Source organism: Microcaecilia unicolor, chromosome 6, assembly GCF_901765095.1.
Source record: "Microcaecilia unicolor chromosome 6, aMicUni1.1, whole genome shotgun sequence".
Classification (NCBI taxonomy): Eukaryota; Metazoa; Chordata; class Amphibia; order Gymnophiona; family Siphonopidae; genus Microcaecilia; species Microcaecilia unicolor.
In genome coordinates, this window is record NC_044036.1 from 144,003,699 (window position 1) to 144,029,421 (window position 25,723).

General features: G+C 46.5%; 1 protein-coding gene across 2 annotated transcripts in view; it reads left to right on the forward strand.

Annotated features, from left to right (window-relative positions):
- PDZRN3 (PDZ domain containing ring finger 3) overlaps positions 1 to 25,723 on the forward strand; it is a 321,334-nt gene that overhangs the window by 202,464 nt on the left and 93,147 nt on the right. The gene's annotated exons all lie outside the window — the stretch shown is intronic.

Genomic DNA, 25,723 nt, shown 5'->3' on the forward strand with positions numbered 1-25,723 from the left:
AGTTAATATAGAACAAGTTGGATGCGTATCAGAATCAGTTTCTGGATCTGTCTATAAAAGGCAGGCGAATGCTAGTTGGCTGAAAGTAGAAGGCCGGCGGGGTAACCCTCCCCCACCCTTATTGCGAGGAACTGCACATCAGATCCAGGGGAGTTCTTAGGAAAGAAAGAAAAAGCAAACAAACCTGAAACCTTGCCAGAGATGTCTGACAAATGGTTTTGTCTGGATGGAAGCCATCACCCCAAAGCAGGCTTTGATTTTCTTCATCATCCTTCTGATACATTGGTAGGCAAACAAGAGGTAGGCCAAGGTATTGCTCTAATGTAGATGCAGCGATTATGAATGCCCCTGAAGCAGCTTTCTAAACGAATCAGTCATGAACAAAGCTATGTAGAGCTAAGTAGAAATTTTCATTGCTGCTCACAAATTTGATAAATTTGACAAATGTAATAAATTTTGATTCATTTGAAAAAAGAGGAGGTTTTTTTGGACCAATGAAATGCCTTTTATTGCATTTTAAAAGGCTTGAGTTCTGAAGACCATTTTTTCCTCAATTATATAGAGTTTTGTGAGTGAGTAAGAAGGTGCAGCAATTACTGAAGATTTTTTGGTGGCTTCTATATTAGAACAAAGTTTATAATTGATCTAGTCATATTCTGTATTTACATGTGCAACTTAGTTAACAAGGCAATCAGTGCTGATAATTTCCAATTAACAAGCAATTATTGACACTGGCATTAATTAGAATTTATGCACAGAACCTCTTGGTCATCTTTTAGAAAAACATGGTCTTTCGACATACATATGTGCTGATGATGTCACCATTTATATCCCATTCTTTAAGGAATTACTTGACATAACTCACATGATTAGTCTCTAACACAATTCCAAGTAAGGTTCACTCAAATATAGTAGTTGTACGCAGTATCTAATACAAACTATAAAACAACCATTAAATTGTATACCAAACACTTTCTATATTTATTAAATATTGTCTATATACTTAAATTTTTTCTCTTTACACAGTCATAAAAACATGATTAGTCGAGGGATAAAATTTATGGAATCATGGGCTTCTAATTTCAAACTAAAACTTAATACGGATAAAACTAAGTTTCTAATTATAATTAACCCTCAACATCCTAAGAATCTTAGCAACTTTACTATTAAGAACAAAATCTATTCCCTTGAGTCATCAATGAAAATTTTGGGAGTCACAATAGATTGTTTCCTCACCCTTGAAAATCAAGTCTTTTTGACCTCTGGTGTCTTTCACTCACTTTGGAAGCTAAAGAGATTGAAGCGATTTTTCTCTAAATCTGTCTTTCGTACTTTTGGTTCAATCCCTTGGCCTCACCAAATTTGACTATTGCAATTCCATGTATGCTGGACTTAAAGCTGGTCTTCTGAAACAATTACAAACAGCTCAAAATTCTGCTGTTCGTCTTATATTTAGGTCTCCTCGCTTCACCAAAGCCACTCCTCTTTTATACGAGCTACTTTGGTTACCAATAAGAGATAGAATGTCTTTCAAATTATGCGTTTTCATTCGCCAAATCCTGTTTGGTCAAGCCCTATCATATATTATTTATTATTATTATAAATACAACAAATATATGAATAAGCTTTTTGAATTACCCCCCCCCCCCCCCCCCTGTAATGCTGTTTCATCATCTAGAGAATATCTTGTCTTACATTTCCCTATCTGTAAGAATGTGAAATATAAAACAATTCACTCTGCTAATTTCTCCTATCCAGGCACCAAAATTTGGAATTTTCTTCCCAAATCAATCAAGTTTACAGATGATTACCTAACTTTTAGAAGTCTTCTAAAAACACATTTCTTCAGTCTGGCCTTTCTGAATACAAAGAACTCTAAATTTCACCCACACTCTTTTCTTAATCTCGTTTCCCATCTAGTCCTGCCTAATTATGCTCTCACCTATCCACCCTTAATTATTTGTTTGTCCTTGAGATAGTCTAAATCCCTGGTTACTTACTGCACATGTATTAATTTGCTTCTTGAAGTTATTGTAATTTGTGTTATTTTCTGTACATGCTTATGTTTTATTCACTTTATTGTTTGTTTGGAAGCCACATTGAACTTGAGTCTATTTCGGGCTAATGTGGGGTATAAATAAACTGTCTAAGTGTATTCTATAATTTGATGTGCGTAAATTCTAGGTTGCGTAGTTGAAAAGGGGGCATGGGCATGGAATAGGCAGGTTTCTAAAATCTATGCGCATTGTTATAGAATACACCCGGTCCACGCGTAATTTAGGAGTCTGGAAACTGCCCGCAACTAAATTTAGTCACACAGATAGGAGCTCGATGTTTTCTATTAACTGTGCTGAAATTTAGGCTTATTCTATATACTTGATAGAATACACAGGCGTATTTCATTTTGGCGCCAATTTTGTAGGCATGATATATAGAATCTAGTCCATAATGGGTTAGTTAGGCTCATGCTGTCTTCTGTTAATTCAACCTCCTTGGTTACACTAGTATTCTATAATAGCACCTACTTTCCTTTCTACAGTAGAAGAGGCTCAAGATAGGTGTAGAATTGCTGTCCACTTGTCTTTGTAAAATATACTAGAATTAGAGCATCTTCTTGTATCTCCATTTAGGGGACCTAAAGCGAAAAAGACAGAGGAGAGAGAGGTGCTTTTTATCTGAAGGTGCTTCACAAGTGGGCTAAATGCATCTTTTTATTTGTTTCGTAGCACATTTTCATTCTGTATCTGCTCCTTCAGTACTGCAGCCCATTTGTATTTGAGTTTTAAACATTTACTTTTCTTTGTGATCCTGTAGTAGCGATGCTCTGTTTACAAGGTCACGAACCACTTTGCATATGCCTTGTTATATTTCACAGCTTCTTTCCTTCGCTTCACCGGAAGACGCACCCTTTTTTTTTTCATTTCCCCGTGCTTGGCAAGAGTGTAGGGTTTTTTTGTTTTGTTTTTTGGCATGTCTGGATCGGAGAGGTCTCATGCTGTTCTTCTCTAGTTTAATGGCCTCCTGTCCTCAAGTCTTACAAGAGTGCAGCGTAATCATAACAGCAGTATTCGCAGAAAGCTCTTACCATAAATGAAGTTTGGATTGAAAGAAAATTATAGGCCTTCACAATTTAAATACAGCCATCCCTATTCCAACCTCGATTCTAAAGATGAAGAAGAGACACAAAAGGATGTACGTATTATCTGCAAGGATTGTGTATGCACTGTGTTGGGGAGGGTGGAGAGAAGGAGGAAGGTACTTGAAAAATTTATTTCATTTTACCAATTTTAATGAAGCCAGATAATTACCTGCTGTCAGAGACAGCATCATTTTTATTTTCATATTGAGCTGTTTTAATGATTGGTTCCTTATCACATTATCCCCTATCATGGGTTAAGCCATACTGCCTGTTCTAGCTTTCATATACATTACCTGTGGTGCCTCTTTCCCTAGGTCTGTCTGAATCTCTTTTCCTGTAGGTTGACGTTGAGGTGTTTCTGCCAGAAATCTTCCTTGTATATTTCATATGCCCCCTCATTCTTTAATCTTACACACACATTTTGGTGCATAGGGAAAATATAGCATCGAACATTAGGCGCTACTTCCGCACTGAATTTTTGGCACAAAAAGGCGTTCTAATTTATTTATTTATGTATTACATTTATATCCTGCCTTTAACAATATTCACATACATAGTCTTGAACATGTAACAATCGCTATGCATGTTAAGCCAAAACATGATCACTAGACTGGTCCAAACCAAGAAGAAAAAAAACAGAAAAATTGAAAGAAGGGTCAATTCGATAAGTCTTCACGTAGCCAAAAAGGCAACAGCTTTGTTTTTAGCAGCTGCTTGAATTGTTCAATGTCTTCACAAGATCTCAGGTACCCGGGTAGAGCATTCCATGCAGATGGGGCATCGATAGAGAAAGCCCGCAGTTTTATCTGAATGCAAGATGCCGCAATGGGGCAGAAACGGCAGACCCACACAAAAACACACCTATGTAAGTTTTTCCATGTGAATCTGCAAGGGGGCATGGCTGTGGGAGGGGCATTCCCATAAAGGGCCAGATTCTATATATGGTGCCTAGAAAATCCATGTGGAAAGCGTTTCCGCCTAAGCGTATTCTAGAAGGGGTGCCTTATATTTAGGCACGGTATATAGAATACGCTTATTTGATATCCTAGCACCTAAAGCTACATGCCTCCGTTTACACCAACGAAAATGTGGCGTAAATCCCGTTGCATAGATTTAGGAGCTTTGGGCCATATTCTATAACTATGTGTGTAAATTTTGGAACACCCATGAAACGCCGATTTCCACGCCTATAACCAGACCCCATTTTGCCTTCACGCATTAGAATTTAGATGCAGTGCATTACAGAATACGCTTAGGAAGTTATGTGCGTAAATTCTAATTATTGCCAATTAGTGCTTATTGCTTGTTGGGTGCTGTTAACAATGCTGATTGGCTTGTTAAGCCAATTAAGTTTCATGCATTGTTACAGAATATGCTTGGATTTTGGTGTAGTAAGCCATAGAATCCAGGGGAATACCATGTAGTATAACTAACGCCATCCACCTTTTAGCGCAGCTTAGTAAAAGGACCTCTCTATATGATAGGCATAGAATTCTGGCCTTTCAATTCTAGCCCCCTCCCCCCCTGTTTACTAAGCCATGCTAGCGGCTGCCATGTGCTAATGCCAACACAGCCCATTCGCTTTGAATGGACTGTCACAGGGGCGTAGTTACGTGGGGCCACGGGGGCATGGGCCCCCATAGATTTGGCCCTGGCCTCCCCCCCCCCCCCCCCGCCGCCAACCCTCCCCTGCCGTCATTGGGTACCTTTGCTGGCGGGGGTCCCAACCCCCACCAGCCGAAGTCCTCTTCTCCGGCGCGGCCGTGTTGCTGATCTGCAAAGGCAGGCTTCTGTTTCTGTGAGTCTGCAGACTCACAGAAACAGAAGCCTGCCCTTGCAGATCAGCAACGCGGCCACGCAGGCTTCTGTTTCTGTGACTCTGATGTGCAAGATGAAGCTAGAATATGGTAGATTTAAAACAAACAGGAGAAAGGTTTTCTTTACTCAGCGTGTAGTTGGACTCTGGAACTCGTTGCCGGAGAATGTAGTGGCAGCAGCTGGCCTTACGGAGTTTAAGGGGGGGTTGGACAGATTCCTGAAGGAAAAGTCCATTGAACATTATTAAAAAATGATTCTTTTTTTTTTTTTTGGGGGGGGGGGGGTTGCTGGGTTCTTGAAGCCTGGATTGGCCGCTGTCGGACACAGGATGCTGGGCTTGATGGACCCTTGGTCTTTCCCAGTATGGTGGTGCTTATGTGCCAGCAAAGGTACCCGGCGGCGGGGGAGGGTTGGCGGCGGCGGGAAGAGGGGGTCGAAAGGGTTGGTGCTGGGGGGGAGTCAAAGGTGGTGGTGGCGACGGGGAGGTCAAAAATGGCGGGGGGGGGTTAAAATGGGGGGGGGGGGGTCAGCAGTGCTAGGGGGGGCTAAAATGTGCCCCCTCACCTCGGGCTCTGGACCCCCCTCCCGCCGAAGTCTGGCTATGCCCTTGCTGCGTCAGCATTGCCATGCGACAGCTGCTAGCACAGCTTAGTAAACGGGGATTGGTTTATATTGTAACTTAATTTGCCTTTCCTTTCCTTTTAAGCCAGAAACTAGTTTCCAGATTTAGAGCTCGGCAATACAGGCAGCTCAGTCTGATATAATACAAAGTACAGATTTTCTTCTTGAAAAGTCACATTGTTTTCTTTGCTGCGAGTATATAGGTTGAAAGTAACCAGCCAGAGGTAATTTATTTCACAGAGTGACTGGGTAACCGTTAAGCTGCTATAATGAAGATTGAAGGTTTAATAATGGCAAGTGTTACAAATTTGTTTTTAATCATTCCTAAATTGATTAGTTACTTTGACCCAAATGCCTGGTCATTGAACGACAGAGTAAACGGTAGGAACTTTTATGGTCAGAGTTTGATAAATGTAACTTTGGTACAGTGGTAATTGAGTTATTGAATTTACCCGTCTTCCAAATGAGGTTTGCATTGTCTTGGCCATATGTGTTTAGGGCCAGAGAAAGGTCATTAGAAGCTTCTGACTGGGGGCATATTTAGGTTAAAGTGATTTTGAGCAGCCAGTGTCACCGTGGTTAGTCAATTAAAAGGAATAGCTCAGTGCAGAGCTGCAGAGAAGCACGTTGCCCACTGGTCAGTTGGGAGGTCCCATTGGGCTGCTTAAAATAGTCTGAAATGTCTTGTAAGTAAATGTCGACCTTGTGCCTCAGGCCCTTTAGCCATTGACAAATTGCTGTTGTAAACGTACACCAAAGCAGCTAGAAATACATCCACTGCAGGCACTGGGCTAAAAAAAAAGCCCACCAGGGGGGTCATTTTACAAAGGCATGCTTAAAAATAGCTTGCGATAGTGTAGGCGCGGGTTTTGGGCGCGCGTCGATCCATTTTTAGCGCGCCTGTAAAAAAGGCCTCCTTTTTTTGCCGAAAATGGACATGTGACAAAATCAAAATTGCCGCGCGTCCATTTTGGGTCTGATACCTTACCGCCAGCCATTGCCCTAGCGGTAAAGAATCTGGGCGGTAATGACTTACGTGTGTCAAATGCCACTTGGCACACTTCTGTTATGTGCACCAGAAAATAAAAAATATTTTTCAGACGCACATAGCGGACGTGCACCAAAATTGAAAATACCACAAGGGCCACGCAGTAACCGGGCAGTAACTCCAATTTGGCGCGTGTTCAGCGCACGTAGGCACCTAGGTGGCTTAGTAAAAGGGGCACTTATTTACCTTAGCCAAATGTTACCCAAACCAGATCACTTAGCAAGGAATAGGAGAAGATCAGACCAACCAATTGAACCTGAGATGCTTATTCTTTAAATAGTAATGATGGCAGAAAAAGACTATCAGGTTGATCTTGTATTCCCAGTTATCTTGCTCACAGCAACCAGCCACAGAGTGTAACCACCAGCAACATTTCTTCCTGGAATGACTCAGAATGGTTGATGAAGATGGGTACATTATTAGCAACAGGATTGGGTTGATCTTCAAAGCCGTTTACCTGGGCAAATTGTGCATCTGAAAATTGCTCTCATGCAGTCTGGCTCAAAGTATATGTGGAGGTTCATAGCACTTATTTATTTTATTTATTTATTTGCATTTTGCTCACACCTTTTTCAGTAGTAGTTACATTCGGGTACACTGGATATTTCTCTGTCCTAGGCAATGGAGGGTTAAGTGACTTGCCCAAGATCACAAGGAGCAGCAGTGGGATTTGAACCGGCCACCTCTGGATTGCAAGACCGGTGCTCTAACCACTAGGCCACTCCTCCACTCCACTCCAATTTATTGATTGATTGCATTTCTATCCTGCATTTTGCCACCTATTGGTAGGTTCAGTGTGGCTTACATGGAACAATGGGGGCAGTTATAAGGTATCGAGTGGGGTTAAATTGCCTGTTTGGAGCTGACTGCTAATTTTCAGTGGTACTTAACTGGTTAGTGCCGCTGAAAATAACCAGATAGCAGTTAGCTTAGCGGGATTTAATAAAGGTTTGAATAGCTTCCTAAAAGAAAAGTCCATAAGCCATTATTAAAATGGACTTGGGGAAAATCCACTGCTTATTTCTAGGACAGTGAACTGCCAAATTGATAAGGCAACTACTCTACAAATAATATTATACGTAGAAAACAAAAGTGGTAGAGATCTAACTAGGAATGAATCTAAATCATATCTGTATATTGGTTTTCAGGGGAAAGTCTCATATGGTTATCACGGCAATTTTCACGTCACCTTTCAGGTGAACCTCTGCTTGTGCCAGTTTTAATCATAGACTAAACCCCCAACCTTCCTAGATGTGTTTGGCAGATCTAAACAGTATTATTATTTGTTGCATTTGTATCCCACATTCTCCCACCTATTTGCAGGCTCAATGTGGCCTACATGACACCTTAGAGGCAATCGCCATTTCCGGTAGTGAAACAAATACAGAGAATTTAAGTAGTAGTAGTTGAGTTGTAGTAGACGAATAAGGTTCACATTGGAGAATCGTAGAGGGGAAGAGTTGCGTAGAGTCTGTTACGAGCTTTGGTTTCGTTGTGTTGTGAGGTTTAGGCACTTAGGTTGGGTCGGATGGGTATGCCTTTTTGAACAGGTTTTTAGTGCTTTCCAGAAGTTCAGGTGGTCGTAAATGGTTTATAACTTAATATTTTATCATTTTCACTCATTATAAAACTGTATCTTTGTTTATAATTCTCATGTCTGCCCTACACATTCTTTCATTGTGTACACTGGTGGCTCAGTAGCACTTATCTGGGGATGCCGGTGTGTTCATGGTCCCCGACAGGTGCCTGTTTCGCTTTCCAAGCTTTATCAAGGGGGAGTCATAGCGCCGGACCTGCAAAAACACAACAAAGCTCATTAGCCAACATCTTCTATAGAACACTCCCACATATGAAATAATTCTCTTGGCTCATAGTCTTACTGCCTCCTTCCTGCCACCCGCCAAGCAGACAAACATGTTGTTGTCTCATCTATAGTGACTGCACCGGAAACAGCTGATGGTAATAAATCCTTCCGGCTCTGTCTCTCGGTGGCCCTGGTCTTTTCAAGTAGCTGCTATCCTGCTTTATCAACCAAGCAAGCCCTGTTCTGAAAGTTTCACAGCCATGCTCCCTTATTTCTTAAATTTTCAGAGCTCTCACTGGATCGTTCTCCAAGCAGATCTGCTATACAGTAGTGCTCTGTTTGTATTTGATTTTATCTTTCCTTTAAACAGTATTTAATTTGGGGGCAATATTTCCCAAGCTCGTGAAGGCCCTCCTGCTTCAATCAATAATTATTTGATGAACACCTAGCTCCGGGATATTGTGCTGACTGATAAATGATAATTATAGGAGTACCTGGCAGCTCCTGTGAATGACTAAAGCCTTCATATTTACACAATTAAATCGCTATAGCTTGAAAGCAGCAGTCATCCGGCTACTAGTGTTTGCAGAATAGATGCATAGGTTTAGAAGAGCTCTCTGTGGGCTAATAAAATCATGGCATTTGCCCCAACTATATTAAACCATTCCTTTTGATGAAGGGTTGATTCACCTTGGTTCCCAGTGAGATTGACCTAGACTGAAAGTGCATGCAATTAATCTATATTCGTGTATGCCTGACTGTCAATGAGCTTTACAAACATGCAGTTAGTTTCCTCATCTGCTTCCATATACAGTTCAGACTTCTCTTGCTTACAAATGTATGCTCCTCATTCCCTATCTGCTCTTTACTCTCGCTATACCATTCCTCATGAGCTCCATTCATTGGGCAGATCACCCTTGTCCAATACCTACCCTACCATTAGACCAAGTGAGGTGAGGGCCTCGTGTGGCACTCTTCATGGTGTGGCATCTTGCCATTTCACCCTCCACACTGGCCGTGGTCTGGCTTCTCTCCCTTCCTTTCTCAACCCCCTTCCCTGAGTCTACCTTCTTTTTTTTTGCACAACAGTTCCCATACACTGTCCTACCACCAGCACCGGCTTCTTCCCTGTACTGCAGCCCGCCTCTCTAATACAACTTCCTGTTTCCTCAAAGGCGGGCCTCAGTAGAAAGAAGCAGCATATGGGAATCGCTACCGACGACGACTGTTGGAAAATGAAAAAGGAAGGTAGACTTGAGGAAGGAAGGGAGGAGATGCTAGACTGTGGCAGGGAGAGAGAGTGTGAAGGGAGAGATGTTGGACCGGGGTAGGGGCCGGGAGCTTCATCTCATTCCTCGCCTCAGGCAGAAGATTGCCTTGGCCCTCCCTTGCCCTTATCCTTCATCACCAGCTACTGACCCCGTGCTTTCTACGTTATGGTGTCAAATTCCTGGAATCAACTTTTCAGTCTGCTTGTGCTCCCCCTCTGGGTCTATTGTAATCCAATATTAAATCTCACCGTTGAGTCTGTTTGTGAATCTTCACCACTTTCTCTGTAGGAACTACATTTCCTGTAGATTTGGGTTTATCGTGTACATTTGTCTTGACTAGACTGGAAGTTCCACAGTTTGGGAACTTCTCTTAGCTGCATTTGTCAACACTGTGTATGTCTAGTAGGTGTATACAAAAAAATGTTAAATAGTAGAAGTAGTAATAAGATTAATTGGAAACCAAGGGTATCAGTGTTTAATCATTAGGCAAACTAGGGGGTCCTTATACAAAGGCGTGCTGAAAAATGGCTTGCGATAGTGTAGGCGCAGGTTTTGGGTGTGTGCTGATCCATCTTTCAGCGCACCTGTTAAAAAGACCTTTATTTTATTTTTGCTGAAAATGGACATGCGGCAAAATGAAAATTGCCACGCATCCATTTTGGGTCTGAGACCTTACCACCAGCCATTGACCTAGCGGTAAGGACTCAAGTGGTAACTAGGCAGTAATGACCTTCATGCACCAAATGCCATTACGCACACCTGAAAGTAAAAAATATGCGTGCCAGAAATGAAATTACCGAAAAAGCCACACAGTAGTCGGGCAGTAAGTCCATATTAGCGCTCATAAACGCTGACACGGCTTAGTAAAAGGACCCCTAGATGATCGCCTAAGGCAGCAGCTTTTAGAGGGGGGGGGGGGGGGGTCAGCAAAGAGCAGCTGCAGACAAAGCGAACAATAGAACAAAGAATCCCACTATAGACTTTTACATTTAGAAAAGGCTGGAAATTTTCATACAGGCCCATTTACCCAGCAAATGACTTTGGAAATTGCCTTCATGAGGGAACATTTCATAAGAGGACATTTAAAACCATTTCCATAAAAGCACCTGTTTGTGCCAAGTTAATGAAAGTTACCCAATCCAACATTCTCGAAGATCCAGAACAAACAATATAAATCCACCAAAAAGCATTCCATCAATGGGCCTGATATTCAAAAGGCTTTAATCAGTCAGGAAAGGCTCCTGCCCGGGTAAACCACGCTGAGTGAGTTGGCCACCAATATTCAGCTGCACGTAACCAGGCACTGCTGCTAAATATTGCCTCTAACAGCCCATATCAAAACTGGACGGTGGAAGAGTGGTCTGTGGCGGAGTCAGGGAAGAGCTGGAATTTATGCAGACCTGGCCCATATTCAGCGCCATGTAGCTACGTGGAATGCCCTCTCACAGGAGGTGGTGGAGATGAAAACGGTAGTGGAATTCAAACATGCGTGGGATAAACACAAAGGAATCCTGTTTAGAAGGAATGGATCTGCGGAGATTGGGTGGCAACATCGGTAATTGGGAAGCAAAACTGGTGCTGGGCAGACTTCTACGGTCTACGCCCTGATCATAACTGAATAGATAAGGATGGGCTTGAGTGTAAATTTTAGGGGGCTTCGACACAAGCTTCAGAACTTTTAGTACAAGAACAGTGCTGGGCAGACTTCTATGGTCTGTGCCCTGAGAATGACAAGGACAAATCAAACTCTGGTATAAAATATCACATACCATGTAAAATGAGTTTATCTTGTTGGGCAGACTGGATGGACCATAAGGTCTTTATCTGCTGTCATTTACTATCTCTGTTACTATGTTAAAAGTCTGTCCTGTCTTTGGTTGCTTAGCTATGCAGGTGGCAGCACTAAATAGCAGCTGGAATTTCATGACCTCGAGGTCATGGCTACCAGGTTGCTGATCCTACCCCCAACCTGGTCCCCCTCCCAATTCTGCCCCCCCCCATCCTCCTCCACACCCAGAACCCCGATTCTTCTCCCCCCAAAGCCCAAACCTCCTAATTCCTCACCCAGAATTCCCCCCAATGATTCTTCTCCTCTTTCCAATCCTCGGAGAACCCCCATGATTTACCCAGGAGTCATCCCTGGTGGTATACTGATAGAGGGAAGAGCAGTCCCTTCCTCTCCCTCTCCATTTGGCTCCAGGTGCAAAATGGCACTCCATGACCCCTGGCAGTAGTCTCATGATAGTACCACTAGGGGTCAGCCTTTCATATATGGGCAACTTGCTGACCATCAGGGATGGCTTCTGGACAAGATCTAGGGATCCTGGGGCTTGGGGTGGGTGGGAAAAGCATGGGGGGTGGCTGGGTTTGGGAAGAGAAGTATCAGTGAGTGGGGGAAGAAGTGGATCAGGGAGGGAGTGTTGGAGAACTTCACAGATTCCCTTATGCTGATCCCAGCTGATATTTAGCCGAGATCCGCATAAGTGCCGCTGGCCAGGACATGTTTGGTCATCCCCGGATATTCAGTTCCAGGGCCTGGACATGGCCCGGCATTGAAATCCAGGTCTAATTTAGCTGGTGGCATCAATGCATTAAAAAAAAAACACCAACAGCCATCAGCTGAACCTTTGCCTGGGTTTATTTCTAATTTCTGTCAAGGAACCTTAAAAAGAAAAGTACATAGCCAAACCAACATAACAAAATGCAATACATTTTAAAAGTTTGCTTTTCTCAGTCATCCGTCCCTTGGAAAGCATAAACCACACCCCCTCTTTAAACATAGTAACATAGTAGATGACGGCAGAAAAAGACCTGCACGGTCCATCCAGTCTGCCCAACAAGATAACTCATATTTGCTGCTTTTTGTGTATACCCTACTTTGATTTGTACCTGTGCTCTTCAGGGCACAGACCGTATAAGTCTGCCCCGCACTATCCCCGCCTCCCAACCACCAGCCCCACCTCCCAACCACTGGCTCTGGCACAGGCACAGACCGTATAAGTCTGCCCAGCACTATCCTCACCTCCCCACCACCAGCCCCGCCTCCCAACCACCGGCTCTGGCACAGACCGTACAAGTCTGTCCAGCACTATCCCCGACTCCCAACCACCAGTCCCGCTTCCCACCACCGGCTCTGGCACAGACCGTATAAGTCTGCCCAGCACTATCCCCGCCTCCCAACCATCAGCCCCGCCTCCTGATCTTGACTAAGCTCCTGAGGATCCATATGCTTTCCAAGGGAATGATAACTGAGGAAAGCAAACTTTCAAAACCTATGGCATTCCGATGTGCAGTTTGGCTAAGCCCTTTTTTTCCTCATGGTTCCTGAATAGAAATAGGAATGCACTATAGTTAACACTGATTGATGGAACAATTTTTGCTGGATGTATTTACTAACTGTAATATAGGTACTTGTGTGTCTTATAAAGCAGGTTTCCAGAACTGTTCCAGACAGATTTTTAAATCCTTAGTTGCCAGGTAGACTTGGGAAAGTCACGGCATCTCTCTGCCTGTAGAGGTGCAAATCTATGTTTTGGGATCCTGCTGGTGCTGGGTACCTGTGACCTGGACTGACCACTGTCAGAGACTCAACTGACCTTTGGCCTGACCCACTGTGGCACAGCTTTTGCTTGTCCGGGTTTTTTTTCTTTAAATGCTGTCATTCATCAGCTGGGCCTGATGTAGAAAGAAACAAAGAATTACACCTTACAACAGCAAAGAATAATATATAGCACAATTATTTGGGGTAATGGCTCTTTAAAATCTCTTATGTCCAGTATATACGATGCACTTTGCATTTGCAATACTGTGAAAAACCTGTTGTGTACCAGGCTGTGAAAACAAAATCAATAAGGGATTAAAATGTTAGAAAGAGAAATGTTGTAACAGAGCATTTACTTGTTTGCCATCTGTGGTTAATAGGGCTATTGAAGTCATTTTAAGGGATTGGCTTGTGTTAGTTATAACCCAAACAGCTTTAATGTTGTTTAAAGAACACCCAATCCCCCAACCCGCTGGCTGTTGAAGAGCTAGTAAACCCAAAGAAATCCATTCCCTCCGGTGCTGTTTTTCATAGCAATTGAGGGGAAACGATCTCATCCTAATTATTGTGTAGCCTAAAAAAAAAGTGCTGTTTTCTCAAATTTTATTTAAAGGTGAAAATTCTGAAAATATTCTCCCTTTTATATTTTGGAGTCCTTTTATAAAGGTGCTCTGAAAAATGGCCTGCAGTAGTGTAGATGTGGGTTTTGGGTGCGCGCAGATCCATTTTTCAGCTCGCCTGCAAAAAAAAATACCTTTCTAAATTTTTGCCGACAATGGACCTGAGGCAGAATAAAAATTGCCACGCTTCCATTTTGGGTCTGAGATCTTACCGCCAGCCATTGACTTAGTGGTAAGGTCTCACGCGTTAACCAGGCGGTAATGACCTACGCGCGTCAAATGCCACTTGATGTGCGTAGCTGATGTGCGTCAGAAAATGTTTAAAAAATTTTGGACATGCGTAGCGGACACGCGTCAAAAATAAAATTACCGAAAGGGCCAAGCAGTAGCCAAGCGATAACTCCAAATTGGTGTGTGTTGGGTGTGCATAGCAGGGGCGTAGCTCCTATGGGGCCACGGGGGCCTTGGGCCCCCTTAAAGTTTGCCCTGGACCCCCGTAAATTTTGCCCTAGACCCCCCTGCCGACACCCCTCTCAACCCCCCCGCCAACGCCATCTGTACCTTTGCTGGCGGGGGACCCCAACCCCCGCCAGCCGAAGTCTCCTTCATGCGTTTGGTTTCTTCTGAGTCTGACGTCCTACTGCATGTACAACGTGCAGGACATCAGACTCACAGAAACAGAACGAAGCCCTGCAGATTGCAAGGCTTTGTTCTGTTTCTGTGAATCTGACGTCCTGCATGTTGTACGTGCAGCAGGATGTCAGACTCAGAAGAAATCGAACGCAGGAAGGAGACTTTGGCTGGCGGGGGTTGGGTCCCCCGCCAGCAAAGATACAGACGGCGACGGATGGCGGGCGGGTCGAGAGGGGGGGTTCAAACTTGTTGGAGGTGGTGCTGGCGGCGGCAGGGGATGTCAGTGATGGCGGGGGGGTGTCGGCGATGGCGGCAGGGAGGGGTCGGCGGCGCCGGAGGGGGGCTAAAATGTGCCCCCTCACCTTGGCTCTGGCCCCCCCTCTTCCACTGAAGTCCAGATACACCCCTGACGCGTAGGCACCTACACGGCTTAGTAAAAGGAGCCCTTTGTATATTTTAGCTGTGTTTGAATCTATCCAGTTGATGGATGGTCAAGGACTTTAATGGGGTGGAGAAGGAGAGGGAGACAGAGTCCTTGGCAATCATTAAAATTAAACACTTTAAAAATATTTCAATTCAAGACTGTTTTGAGACAAAGTCATGGAGGAGCATAGGCAAAAATGATTCATTTCATTTAAGGGCCCTTTTACTAAAGAGTGTCCTGCGCTATGACTAGCACATGAGTTTTACACGTGCTGAGGTCACTTTTAGCGCAGCTCTCACGCTAACCACACACAACTTGGTTAGTGTTTGGCAATGTAGCTGCACTAACCGATTAGCGCTGGGTACGCCTACTCTCTGCCCCCATGCAGGAAGCATGCGCCGATCTGAAAACTACCACAAGTCGCCTGAGTACACCCTGCAGTAGTGAATTTTAACCTGCAGTAAGCGTACATCGATGCTTACTTCAGCTTAGTTAAAGGGCCCCTTAATGTCTGTGTTTTATGACTTTTTATTTCATTTGACATAATTTTGGACTCCTTTCACAAATTTATATTATTCGGAGGGATTTTCCGCTTGAAGTTAATTGCTTCCTTTTTTCTGCTGAAGTTTGCATAACGATATGTGGTGATATTGACAGAGGAATGTATATAATGAAAGTATCAGAATTTCTGAAAGTTAAAAACGATAAGGAAAGATAAAATAAGATAAAATTTGAGTTAAGAAGATATTCGGAGTTTTTTTTTTTTTTTAGAGTCAACGATAGACAACAGCTGGAAGTGGGCAGAGTTATAGAATAAATACTCTAAGAAAGTTTTACAGCAGGAACTGGGTTTCCCCTTCAAATAATATTAATTTGTGGTAAATGCATGGAAGTACACCGATTCCTCAGTGAAGATTATTAGTCATTCCACTTTTCTGGATAGTGAGTGAAGGCTTGAATTTAGTGGAATATGTTCTCCATCTGTGGATTATATTCTTATGATGGGACCATTTACAATGGGCAGGGAGACAAGGAGATGTTGAAAACTCTTATTATGTGGGCAAAGCATAAGTAATATTTTTTCTTAGCAAAAAAAACCACAAAACAAAACACATGGCACTGCTGAGCCATTATTCTTGATAGTTGAGCTTAATGGCTCTGAAAATATGTCTGAACCACTAACTGACTCTTCATTCCTTGTAAGATGCTTGCAAGGATAGAACAAGTCTATCCATTTTTCCCCATCTGCAACATGCTATGCTGTTCATTCTGAGCTGAAATGTTGTGTATAGCTTTTTATTGCTTAATTGATATCGCTCTTTTTCTTTTATGGTCACACATGTCTTTGACAGTTTACAAGCAACTCACTGATTGCACAGTTCAGGAAGATGTCTTTCAGTGCAGTTTGTGTTATTTAAGCAGTTCCCTTCCAAACTTATCCAAATACATAGTGGCATGGTTTCCTGAGGTTTCTTCCTAATTTTGTGAAAGTCGTCAAAAATTGCACATGTGAATTTAGGCATTCTCCCAATTTGTATGTGTAATTTAATTAAATAATGAGCTAATTAGTGCCAATAATTGGCTTTTAACAAGCAGTTATTGGTACTAATTAGATTTAATTGGAATATACATGCGTAAATGTAAGTGTGTGATCTGCTCCTAAATTTTGTGCGCAAGTGAAAAAAGGGAGCACGGAAATGAGAGGGTCATGGGTGGAATGGGGCCATGCCTAGCATTTACATACCTAGGGCCCCTTTTACAAAGGGGCGGTAAGTCCTACGCAGGCTTACCACTCACTAAAGAGGCAGTACCGCTGGGCTACCGCAGCAGCCCGGTGGTACTTCCCACCCCCCAGCATGCCGTCATATCGGGCGCTACAAAAATATATATTTTTGCTGCATGGCCATTTTGGGGGGTAGCCCTTACCCAGAGGTTACCGCTGGGTACACACTGGCGCTACAAAAATATATATTTAATCTATTTATTTTTCTAGCACCACTGTGTACTAGGCAGTAACCGCTGGGTAAGGGATCCCCCCCCAAATGGCCGCGCAGCAAGTGCTTTACTTGCTGCTGCGGTGAAAAGGGGCCTCGGCTGACGCCAGTGCAAGCCCCCTTTTGCCGCAGCTTGGTAAAGGGGACATGTAGACGTGTATATTTGCACCACATTTCACTTGGTGCAAATGGCTGCATCACGATTCCTGGGTGTAAGCGCTATTGTGATTCATTTTAAGCGCAGCATATAGAATAGCGCTTTTTTTTCAGCGTTGATTTTTTTAGGCCCTATATATAGAATCTAACCCTGTATGTAACTTGGAGTGGAACAGGTGGATGTGAAGCGTCTGTTCACGCTTTCCAAAAATAGTAGGACTAGGGGGCATGCGATGAAACTACAGTGTAGTAAATTTAAAACAAATCGGAGAAAAGTTTTCTTCACCCAACACGTAATTAAACTCTGGAATTTGTTGCCGGAGAACGTGGTGAAGGTGGTTAGCTTAGCAGAGTTTAAAAAGGGGTTAGACGGTTTCCTAAAGGACAAGTCCATAAACCACTACTAAATGGACTTGGGAAAAATCCACAATTCCAAGAATAACATGTATAGAATGTTTGTACGTTTAGGTGCCCTTGGCCTGGATTGACCGCTGTCGTGGACAGGATGCTGGGCTCGATGGACCCTTGGTCTTTTCCCAGTGTGGCATTACTTATGTACTTATGTAGAATGTGTAGGAATAATTCTGGTCTGTTGAGAGAGAGCGCGGTTTTGATGTGCTGTGTGAATGTTAATGGGTGGAAAACAATGCTTTTTTCTTAAGATTTCATTGTCATTTGTTGTTTGGGTGCAAAATCAGTTATACTGGTAGAAGAAATGCATTAAGCTTTAAAAAAAAAAAGGGAATAGGTGCTTCAGCTCCAGCTCCAGCTCCACCTCACTTTTTCACTCCATCGCCCTTTTTTTCATCCCTACCAAATATTTCAGTACTGGATTCTCCTAATTGCAGTTGGTGAAATGGAAATTCAAAAGGTCACAAAAAGCTGTGAGCAGACTATATAAGGGAGCTCTGCAGTTTTAATACGTTATTTCTGACACTCTTATCATGGGGTCCTTTTACGAAGCTGTGGCAAAAGGGAGCTTGCGCTGGCATCAGCACGTGTTTTTTAACATGCGCTGAGGCCCTCTTTTACCGCAGTGGGTAAAAAGGCATAAGTAAATAAGTACTGCCATACTGGGAAAGACCAAAGGTCCATCGAGCCCAGCATCCTGTTTCCAACAGTGACCAATCCAGGTCACAAATACCTGGCAAGATCCCAAAAAAGTACAAAACATTTTATACTGCTTATCCCAGAAATAGTGGATTTTCCCCAAGCCCATTTAATAACGGTGTATGGACTTTTCTCCGAGGACAAGCAGGCTGCTTGTTCTCACGACTGGGTGACGTCCGCGGCAGCCCCCACCAACCGGAAAGAAGCTTCGCGGGACGGTCGGCACGCAGGGCACGCCCACCGCGCATGCGCGGCCGTCTTCCCGCCCGTGCGCGACCGCTCCCGCCAGTTCCTTTTTTTCCGCGCCTGGAGAGAGTCGTGCTTTGCCGCTCTCTCTACTTCAGCCGCCGGATTCTTGCGATCGCGTATACGCGGATCGCGCTTCGTTTAATTAATTTCCTTTTAGTATTTCTCTGTTAAAAAAAAAAAAAAAAAAAGAAAAAAGACTGCGCGTGTGGAGCACGCGCTCCCCTTTTCCCTCGCTTCCAGCGGGGACGCCTCGTTGCGGCCTAGTGGCCGCTCGGTCGGCTAGTTTTTTCGTGGTGTGATTTTAGCCACCATTGCCGACTTTGACTTCGCCGACGCGATTTTTCCGTCGATGTCCTCGAAGGTCCCGAGTGGATTTAAAAAGTGTGGTCGCTGCGGCCGGCCGATCTCGCAGACCGACACCCACGCTTGGTGCCTCCAGTGCCTCGGGCCGGAGCACAATCTCAAGTCGTGTGCGCTGTGTCTCGGTCTCCGGAAACGGACTCAGGTTGCGAGGCAAGTTCTGCGGGACCGTCTTTTTGGAACTTGCGCCGGCCCCTCGACGTCGACCTCGACGGCATCGGTATCGAAGGCCGGATCTTCGGTACCGGTATCGATGCCCGAGACATCGGCACCGATGGCAGCGACCCCAGGAGAACAGGTCCCGTCGGCCCGCCGGTCCGCCGGTGAGAGTGGGGTTGAGAGGCCGCGTGGGCTGTCGGCCCCGGTCACTCCCTCAGCTCGTGAGCCACGGGACCGAACCCTGTCGGACCCGGTACCTCGAGACCGAGGGGGATCGACCTCCTCCTCCTCCATGCCCTCCGGCGCCGGTGACGTGCACCGGAAAAAGGACAAGAAGCGCCGTCACCGGGAGCCCTCGGTGCACCCTGAAGGGGAGTCGACGCCGAAGCGTCATCGTAGAGAGGAGAGATCTCCGTCGGTGGTGGAGGTACCGACGCGTCGGGGTTCCGGCACCTCGGTGCCGTCTCCTGGCCCCCAGCAGCTTCTGGCACCGACACCCTTACCGGCCCCACTGCCTTTCCCGGCAGCGGGCCTGGACGAGTGCCTCAGAGCCATCCTTCCGGGGATCCTGGAAGGGCTGATGCGCCAGGCTGTGCCGGCGTCGGGGGTGCTTGCGCCCCCGGCGCCGATGACTGTGGCGCCGGCGAGCTCTAGCCCGGCGCCGGGGCTGTCGACACCGCCGCCGCTTGCGGTGCCGGTCTCGACCGCCACGCAGGTGGAGTCCCCGTCGACGTCGATGGAGGGAGCTCCGTCCCCGCCGGCGCGGGAGTCCACCGCTCGACGACACCGAGGCCTCGGTGCCTCGACGTCGAGCCGGGCCCGGTACCGGACTCAGCTACATGAGCTAATGTCCGATACCGAGGATGAGGACTCGTGGGGGGAAGAGGAAGACCCGAGATATTTCTCCTCAGAGGAGTCTACGGGCCTTCCCTCGGACCCCACGCCATCACCGGAGAGGAAGCTCTCACCTCCTGAGAGTCTCTCCTTTGCCTCCTTTGTGCGGGATATGTCCATAAGCATTCCCTTTCCCGTGGTCTCTGTGGAAGAGCCGAGGGCCGAGATGCTCGAGGTCCTCGACTATCCATCACCACCTAGAGAGTCCTCCACGGTACCGCTGCACAATGTCCTGAAGGAGACGCTGCTTCGGAACTGGGTGCGACCACTAACTAACCCCACCATTCCCAAGAAAGCAGAGTCCCAGTACAGGATCCACTCTGACCCAGAGCTCATGCGGCCCCAGTTGCCCCATGACTCAGCGGTCGTGGATTCTGCTCTCAAGAGGGCACGGAGTTCGAGGGATACCGCCTCGGCGCCCCCGGGGCGGGAGTCTCGCACTCTGGACTCATTTGGGAGGAAGGCCTACCAATCCTCCATGCTCGTGACCCGCATCCAATCTTACCTGCTCTATATGAGCATCCACATGCGGACCAATGTGCAACAGCTGGCGGACCTGGTCGATAAGCTCCCGCCGGAGCAGTCCAGGCCTTATCAGGAGGTGGTCAGGCAGCTGAAGGCGTGCAGAAAGTTCCTGTCCAGGGGGATTTTTGACACCTGTGACGTGGCATCTCGTGCTGCGGCCCAAGGTATAGTGATGCGCAGGCTCTCATGGCTGCGTGCCTCTGACCTGGACAACCGCACCCAGCAGAGACTGGCTGACGTCCCTTGCCGGGGGGATAATATTTTTGGCGAGAAGGTCGAGCAGATGGTTGACCAACTGCATCAGCGGGAAACCGCTCTCGACAAGCTCTCCCACCGGGCGCCTTCAGCACCCGCCCCCGCGGGCGGGCGTTTTTTCCCGGGCCCGGCAGGCTGCACCCTATTCTTTTGCGAAGCGTAGGTACAACCAGCCGGCCCGAAGGCCTCGTCAGGCACAGGGACAGCCCCAGCGCGCTCGTTCCCGTCAACAGCGTGCGCCTAAGCAGCCCCCTGCGCCTCCACAGCAAAAGCCGGGGACGGGCTTTTGACTGGATCCATGGGAACATAGCCGCCCTACAAGTGTCCGTACCGGACGACCTGCCGGTCGGAGGGAGGTTAAAATCTTTTCACCAAAGGTGGCCTCTCATAACCTCCGACCAGTGGGTTCTCCAAATAGTGCGGTACGGATACGCCCTGAATTTGGCCTCCCTGCCTCCAAATTGTCCTCCGGGAGCTCAGTCTTTCAGCTCCCATCACAAGCAGGTACTTGCAGAGGAACTCTCCGCCCTTCTCAGCGCCAATGCGGTCGAGCCCGTACCACCCGGGCAGGAAGGGCAGGGATTCTATTCCAGGTACTTCCTTGTGGAAAAGAAAACAGGGGGGATGCGTCCCATCCTAGACCTGAGAGGCCTGAACAAATTCCTGGTCAAAGAAAAGTTCAGGATGCTTTCCTTGGGCACCCTTCTGCCAATGATTCAGAAAAACGATTGGCTATGTTCCCTGGATTTAAAGGACGCATACACTCACATCCCGATACTGCCAGCTCACAGACAGTATCTCAGATTCCGCCTGGGCGCACGGCACTTTCAGTATTGTGTGCTGCCCTTTGGGCTCGCCTCTGCCCCACGAGTGTTTACAAAGTGCCTCGTGGTGGTAGCGGCCTACCTACGCAAGCTGGGAGTGCACGTGTTCCCTTATCTCGACGATTGGCTGGTCAAGAACACCTCGGAGGCAGGAGCCCTCCGGTCCATGCAGTGCACTATTCAACTTCTGGAGCTGCTGGGGTTTGTGATAAATTACCCAAAGTCCCATCTCCAGCCAACTCAGTCTCTGGAATTCATAGGAGCGCTGCTGAATTCCCAGATGGCTCAGGCCTACCTTCCCGAAGCGAGGGCCACCAATCTCTTGGCCCTGGCTTCGCGGACCAGAGCGTCTCAGCAGATCACAGCTCGGCAGATGTTGAGACTTCTGGGTCATATGGCCTCCACAGTTCATGTGACTCCCATGGCTCGTCTTCATATGAGATCTGCTCAATGGACCCTAGCTTCCCAGTGGTTCCAAGCCACCGGGAATCTAGAGGATGTCATCCGCCTCTCCACCAGTTGCCGCACTTCACTGCTCTGGTGGACCATACGGACCAATTTGACCCTGGGACGTCCATTCCAAATTCCGCAGCCCACGAAAGTGCTGACGACGGATGCATCTCGCCTGGGGTGGGGAGCCCATGTCGATGGGCTTCACACCCAGGGTCTGTGGTCCCTCCAGGAAAAGGATCTGCAGATCAACCTCCTGGAGCTCCGAGCGATCTGGAACGCACTGAAGGCTTTCAGAGATCGGCTGTCCTGCCAAATTATCCAAATTCGGACAGACAATCAGGTTGCAATGTATTACGTCAACAAGCAGGGGGGCACCGGATCTCGCCCCCTGTGTCAGGAAGCCGTCGGTATGTGGCGTTGGGCGTGTCGGTTCGGCATGCTTCTCCAAGCCACGTACCTGGCAGGCGTAAACAACAGTTTGGCCGACAGACTGAGCAGAGTCATGCAACCGCACGAGTGGTCGCTCCATTCCAGAGTGGTACGCAAGATCTTCCGAGAGTGGGGCACCCCCTCGGTGGATCTTTTCGCCTCTCAGACCAACCACAAGCTGCCTCTGTTCTGTTCCAGACTTCAGACACACGGCAGGCTAGCGTCAGATGCCTTTCTCCTTCATTGGGGGACCGGCCTTCTGTATGCTTATCCTCCCATACCTTTGGTGGGGAAGACCTTACTGAAGCTCAAGCAAGACTGCGGCACCATGATTCTGATAGCGCCCTTTTGGCCCCGTCAGATCTGGTTCCCTCTTCTTCTGGAGTTGTCCTCAGAAGAACCGTGGAGATTGGAGTGTTTTCCGACTCTCATTTCGCAGAACGACGGAGCGTTGCTGCACCCCAACCTTCAATCCCTGGCTCTCACGGCCTGGATGTTGAGGGCGTAGACTTCGCTGCGTTGGGTCTGTCTGAGGGTGTCTCCCGGGTCTTGCTTGCCTCTAGGAAGGATTCCACTAAAAAGAGTTACTTTTTCAAGTGGAGGAGGTTTGTCGTGTGGTGTGAGAGCAAGGCCCTAGAACCTCGTTCTTGCCCTGCACAGAACCTGCTTGAATACCTTCTGCACTTATCAGAGTCTGGCCTCAAGACCAACTCAGTAAGGAATCACCTTAGTGCGATTAGTGCTTACCATTATCGTGTGGAAGGTAAAGCCATCTCTGGAGAGCCTTTAGTCGTTCGATTCATGAGAGGCTTGCTTTTGTCAAAGCCCCCTATCAAGCCTCCTACTGTGTCATGGGATCTCAACGTCGTCCTCACCCAGCTGATGAAACCTCCTTTTGAGCCACTGAATTCCTGCCATCTGAAGTACTTGACCTGGAAGGTCATTTTCTTGGTGGCAGTTACTTCAGCTCGTAGGGTCAGTGAGCTTCAAGCCCTAGTAGCTCATGCTCCATATACTAAATTTCATCACAACAGAGTAGTGCTCCGCACTCACCCAAAGTTCCTGCCGAAGGTGGTGTCGGAGTTCCATCTTAACCAGTCAATTGTCTTGCCAACATTCTTCCCCAGGCCGCATACCCGCCCTGCTGAACGTCAGTTGCACACATTGGACTGCAAGAGAGCATTGGCCTTCTACTTGGAGCGGACACAGCCCAACAGACAGTCCGCCCAATTGTTTATTTCTTTCGACCCTAACAGGCTAGGGGTCGCTGTCGGGAAACGCACCATCTCCAATTGGCTAGCAGATTGCATTTCCTTCACTTACGCCCAGGCTGGGCTGACTCTTGAGGGTCATGTCACGGCTCATAGTGTCAGAGCCATGGCAGCGTCAGTGGCCCACTTGAAGTCAGCCACTATTGAAGAGATTTGCAAGGCTGCGACGTGGTCATCTGTCCACACATTCACATCACATTACTGCCTCCAGCAGGATACCCGACGCGACAGTCGGTTCGGGCAGTCGGTGCTGCAGAATCTGTTTGGGGTGTAAATCCAACTCCACCCTCCAGGACCCGAATTTATTCTGGTCAGGCTGCACTCTCAGTTAGTTGTTCTTCGTAGGTCAATTCCTGTTGTTTCCTCGCCGTTGCGAGGTTCCATTGACCTGGGTTCTTGTTTTGAGTGAGCCTGAGAGCTAGGGATACCCCAGTCGTGAGAACAAGCAGCCTGCTTGTCCTCGGAGAAAGGGTATGATACATACCTGTAGCAGTTGTTCTCCGAGGACAGCAGGCTGATTGTTCTCACCTACCCTCCCTCCTCCCCTTTGGAGTTGTGTGTTTCATCTTTTGCTAGTCATTCAACTGGCGGGAGCGGTCGCGCACGGGCGGGAAGACGGCCGCGCATGCGCGGTGGGCGTGCCCTGCGTGCCGACCGTCCCGCGAAGCTTCTTTCCGGTTGGTGGGGGCTGCCGCGGACGTCACCCAGTCGTGAGAACAATCAGCCTGCTGTCCTCGGAGAACAACTGCTACAGGTATGTATCATACCCTTTCCTTTAGGAAGCCGTCCAAACCTTTTTAAAACTCCGTTAAGCTAACCACCTTTACCACATTCTCCGGCAACGAATTCCAGAGTTTAATTACACGTTGAGTGAAGAAACATTTTCTCTGATTCGTATTAAATTTACTACATTGTAGCTTCATCGCATACCCCCTAGTCCTAGTATTTTTGGAAAGAGTGAACAGACGCTTCACATCTACCCGTTCAACTCCACTCATTATTTTATTGACCTCTATCATATCTCCCCTCAGCCGCCTTTTCTCCTAGCTGAAGAGCCCTAGCCGCTTTAGCCTTTCCTCATAGGGAAGTCATCCCATCCCCTTTATCATTTTCGTTGCCCTTCTCTGCACCTTTTCTAATTCCACTATATCTTTTTTGAGATGCGGTGACCAGAATTGAACACAGGTTTCTCATTTCTTAAAGAAATGGCCATGCGGCAAGTGAACACCGCACAGCCATTTCAGGGGGGGAAGGGAGCACTTACTGCCACCCGTTATGCTTAGTGTGAATTTTTTTTAACACCCAGTTTTAGGTACCATTTACAGAATTGAGTCCTCTGTGTATTAACAGGAGATAATATTTGAAGGTGGTTCTTCCAGACTTTAGATTCAGCTACATGTTTAAATTGTAGCATTGATACGTATAGATTGGCTACATGTGTGAATGGTGATTTACACATACGTGTAGATGGCCAGAACACAGAGAATTCAGGCAGATAGGGGGTAATGAAACATGAAGGCGATAAAAAGAGAAAAGATGAGCAATTTCCTCTGTAGCCAAAGCTGGCATTCCAGAATGGTTAATTCTTAAATATACAATGAATTTTTCATAAAGCTGAACATTGTGACTTTTATGGTATTGTAATTTGGGGAAACACAAGTCTAAAGTGCCTCTTCAGAATAGTGATCTGTCTATAATTAAGACAAAAAGTCAACTTAAATCTTTTGCACTTGCTTTGAAAATTGGCTGAATAAATGCAGCCCTGGGCAGCCATCTTAACGAATAAGATTTATCCATGTATTTATCTCTTTTGTTACCGAGGAGCATCTCTCAGATAACAACTGTGCAATTAAGGACCAGTGTTTCCAAGCTCCATCTCCTTTTGCCAGTCTCTTGCTCAAATCCCCTTCCATAGGGAGTTGCCAGAGTCAGCTGACTCATATTTTCTTCCATCCTGTTCTTTTGTGTCTCTGGTTTGTCTTTGATGCATGAATGGTACACTCAAGGAAATGATTGAAAACATTTAATGAAGCTACAAGGTACCAAAATCTACCCCAGTTCCACCCCCAAGAATGCCCTCCCCTACAGCTGCTAAAAGTGTGCATGCTTTTAGCTGCAGATAGGG